General features: G+C 38.4%; 1 protein-coding gene across 2 annotated transcripts in view; it reads left to right on the top strand.

The window, feature by feature from the left end:
* The window catches only part of LOC108694856 (mushroom body large-type Kenyon cell-specific protein 1), a 44,805-nt gene extending 40,814 nt beyond the window's left edge, over positions 1–3,991 (top strand). Inside the window, exon 9 of one of the 2 annotated variants that reach the window (XM_018204540.1) lies at positions 2,664–3,991. The gene's annotated coding sequence lies outside the window, so the exon portion shown is untranslated. The remainder of the gene's footprint in view (positions 1–2,663) is intronic. The other variant, XM_018204539.1, reaches the window with a different exon arrangement.
* Positions 3,992–4,711: the final 720 nt, after the last annotated feature.

Here is a 4,711-nt window from a genome sequence, read left to right as displayed (position 1 = left end):
AACCTCGAACGTTGCGAGGCAAGTCTAATGTAAGAAGGGGAGAACAAAAAGTGGCGATGCATAAATGCTAAGCACAACCTATACCGTAAACCCACTGCGATTCCGCCAGTTAGCGCATACCCGCCGTACGAACCCGCGTCCGGCTGGCCCACGTCCTCTGGCCAACTTGGTATTAGGCGCGCGTGTAGGAAAACCCTTTCGAATTACGGCGAAAATACATTTCGCACCGGAGTATACCGAGAACATAATGGATAAAAGACACACGCGACATGTTCATCGTGTCGACTGTTTACGCGACACGTTTTAGTAGACGCAAGGACCCATTCTGACCGCGTTTCTACGAGCCCGACATTCCACGAGATACTCTCACACACAAATATTTTTCTCACACGCACACGCACACACATATACACGTAATATACAAACGAGTACATATACGCGAGTATACAAAAATGGGGAACATAACGAGATATTTAGGCTTTGCGCGCGTGCATATGTCGTTACAGCGGCGTTGCCCGAAATCTTATGTTTGCGTCAAGCATCGCCGAATTATTTGCGCCGATGCAAAATCCATTTCTACGATAGACGCGGTGACCCGGAGTACACATGAATTCGTTGAGTCCCGCGACCGTCGTGGACTTAGTCGAAGGATACTTGGTCGCAACGCCGTGTGATGCACACGTGGACACATGCAACGCGAAAATGTTAGTCGTTCGATGATTATTATTACGATTATTAATTACTGCAACCACTATCAATCGGTTGACGACGACGAAAGGTCAAACGATGGAACAAAAATGCCGACGCGACAGCATATTTTTTCCTCTGTGAATGTAAAATTATCTAATGCAAAAAGAAAAAAAAACTTATTATCTACTATTTAAACACTACTTAACTAAGGAAGCGACATAATTATATAAGGAATAATATATTATATATACATATATTTTTTGGTCATTACGAACGTGTGCGAAGCGAACGAGCCAAGGCTTTTGTTGGCGCGCGCAGTTGACGCGTTTTTCTTTTTCACAAGGCGACAATATTTCTATATTCTCGGTTATTTCGAGGCCAGCGTTTGACGTGAACGCGTCCCACGTTTCGGGCGTGAACGCGGCAAAATGGGAGGAATGCAAAAAAAGTACCGAGATGCGATCTTCATTGTTGAGAATTGCCTACAAAGTTGCGAGTGATAAATTTTTGATCAGTACAATGGCACATTTAAGACAAATGCCTACATATGTTTGTCTATGGAATTCTTTTTTTTACGGAGGATCTATATGTATAACGAACAGTGTAAAAGATTTTAATTTTTCTAATGTTTTATAGTTATAATATTTTTTAAAGGAGCATGAAGTTTTTCAAGCTTTTTGACACAAAAAAAATAAAAAGAATTTATTTTAAGAATTACTATATATTAGAAATAGCATTTCAAAATAATTAAGTTAGAGATCTTTTAGTTGTTCTATATGCAGTTTTTTAATCCCCTGTTTTACATAAAGAGAATTTTAAGAAGAAAATAATTCCACAAGTTCTTTTTTTGTGAGCAATTACGGCTACGAAGATCGCAGTCTTTCGGCGTCGCGTTATGGAATTAAATCGCGGTCCGAATCCAGATAGAAAGATACAAATTCAAAATCAGAACATGGGATAAGAGGAAAGGATACTGTTGCAGCGCGCGCGCGCCGGTTCTCGATTCGATTTCTCCGATACCGGAAGCGCAGACGTTTTTCTTAAAGCGCGAGACGCCCACTTTTTGATACGAATACAAATTTTCTACTGCGTAGAGGAGAAAAAGAGAAAAAAAAGAAGCTGCGATTGCAGCAGCGCGAGCGGAGGCAGTGTTGTATCGTTTCTTCGCAAAGGAAAAGACTTACTAAATCTAGGAATGTTTTAATCTCTGTTTTCATTTCTCACACATCGCGGTTTCCGCGAGCGATATATATGCATTAGGAACCAGCAGACTCATCGTGACGCGTCGGAACGGATTTTGGGCAGACACTTCGAGCGCACCTCGATTGTCCGCCGTCGGTTTGAAGTAACGACGAATATCGAATGAATGACGAATATCGACGTTTCAAGCGACTACACGTCTCTCTCTCTCATTCGGTTTTCTGTGGATTCAGATGGTCATGCACGTCCAGTTATGCTCGCGATTGATACAGAAACCATATTCGAGTGTTAAGATAAATTTTATACGGTAAATTTTTTAATTCGGTATAAACTTTTTTGAATTTTGGTGGAAGTCTAAATTTTTATCAATTGATAATTATTATAAGAAAAAAATAATAATTTTAAATGCAAACGTCAATACGTGATTTTTAGTCAAAATCTTGTCTGATAATTTAATTAGATGATAATTTAATTAGAATAAACGTATTTATAATCTAGACTTAAAAAAATATTTTTAATTTCAGGTACGTGTATTAAAGACAATTCCATTGAAATTTATGGATAACTTTACTTAGAATTAATATATATTTTCTGAAGAAATATCCTTATAAAAAAATATTGAAGTTGAGTATAATTGAAAATTGAAATTTTCTTATATTTCCTAAATAATTTAACGACGTGCGCGACTGGCTTCGCATCATTTTCGGATAAAATTGCATTTTATAGAGAGATGATCCGCGATTAGTATTAAAATGGTGATTTCGTCATTTCAGTTAATATAGCAGGCAGACCGTTGGACCAAGACGAAATTGACAGAGACGAAAGTCAGAGTAGGAAGGATCGGAGGCCAGACGAACGCGAGAAAACGGCGACAAAAAGAAAAATAAAATGATACTGTAGTGCGGGCCAGGATTTCCTATTTTTCTCGCATAGTCGAGCGTAGTTGCGGGAAAATGACGCGAATAAATACAGAAAAGAGGAGGATAGACCAGCAGAAACGAAAAAGGATGATCCACACGCACTCATCTCATGACTCTCTTTTAAAAGTAACGACTGAAAGACTCTAGGCTGTACATAAAGTATAAGGCATGTATGTTCGGTGTTTTAAAAATGCAAAAATTCCTTATTAATGCAAAAAAAATTATACCTACGAAAAAAGTAAACCATATAGGCAAGGCTACTCTCTCGGTGTTTTTTGGAACTAAACTTAAAATTTACCCTATTTAAAGCAAAAAACCGTGAATAATGTAACTTTAAAGAAAGCGCGCGTAAACGCGGAAACAAGTTATTGAGTGTAAACGTTAAGGTCTCCTTAGGGTTAAAAAAAAACAAGCTGAACAGCAACAAAGCGAAATGCAAGCTAATTATGATTGTGTGTAAACGTAAATTTAAACCTTCCTTCGCCCTGTGTCCGCTAAGTCACTTTTTAACTGTCCACCACCACACCACCGCCTATGTCTCTCTTCCCTTTTATTCCTCACCTACTCCTCACTTCCTCGCAGACACACTTTTGATGAAGTATATAAATCACTCGGTGTGATCTGATCTATTCGATGCCTCGAAGTCTTTTTCTAAACGTTCATCAGGCATTATTATGCGAAAAGGAGGGGAATATGTTTATACACTTGTTCCGACTACTAACTCACTTATCCCTTTATCACCCTCCCACAATCCAGAATCCACCCAAAACCTATACCCGCAAATTCGCATCACCGATACACCCAGAAATTCAAGCCCGATATCCTTTATCGAAAGATTTATCGTTAGATGTGAAAAAATGATATTTATCGTGCGGATGATAGTAAACGTGCGTACACTATGATTGTCGTTAATTCAATTACGGTTATGATGTTTCGTCGCGACGTTTAGTGCGGTCTATAATCGGCGGATCTCAAATCTCCACGATCCATCTGGTGCAACGCGGTATGTCTTTCGGTATTTCTTTTTTATCGCGAAAGAAAAGATGATACACCAAGGGAAGTTAGAAAGCGCGCAGGCAAATGTGGGACAAACGAGACTATTCGCGTCCGATGTCCGTGTCGCCGAAAATAATTCGCAGTTACTACGGACCTGTCCTTTTCATCGTTGCTTGTAATTGAATCAAATTCGGAAAGTAGACGACGGTCAAATTATTGGTGGTTTTCTCTCTATAGAATGTGTTATTCAATTGGTACCTCTAATTTTACACATATTCGTTAGCTAGATGAAAATTGCTTGGAATAAAAGAGAGTAACGTTACAATTAAGAACATTGTAATTAAGAATTAAAGATTAAAATTAAGCAATGAATGGAATTCTTTCATTAGAAGTCTTTATAAATCTAGTATAATTAATGTTCGGTGAAATAAAATAATAATTTGTTGTTTGTGTGATTAAAATTCTTTGAAAATGATTAACTATATTTTTTGAAGATATAAAATATTTGTTATATCTGCGTGTTATAAATTTAAAAAATAGAGAAGACTGTAACGTATTGATGAAATTAATCATTAATCATCCAAGGCACGTATTATACGTGTACGTTGCAAGGAGGTGATTTTCGACGACGCGGACTGAAGAATAATATGCGTAAGGCTCGCCCGCGTAGGGACGATTAGGTCGCGACAATTAGTACGATCGATGACGTAATTAATGATACATCCGCGTAATGATCTCCCAGCGACACATCGACGTGTCTGCCATAACAGTTTAGACTACCTACAGACGCCCGCATATACATACGTCACTTTTTTCTCTCGCGGCAACGTCGAAGATTCTCATACCGGCGCGATACTTATAAAACATCCATACGATTTCGCGACAAAGTGCGATCGCCATCCGAA

Source organism: Atta colombica, unplaced genomic scaffold (assembly GCF_001594045.1).
Source record: "Atta colombica isolate Treedump-2 unplaced genomic scaffold, Acol1.0 scaffold125, whole genome shotgun sequence".
NCBI lineage: Eukaryota > Metazoa > Arthropoda > Insecta > Hymenoptera > Formicidae > Atta > Atta colombica.
This window is presented reverse-complemented; position numbering and strand designations above follow the sequence as displayed.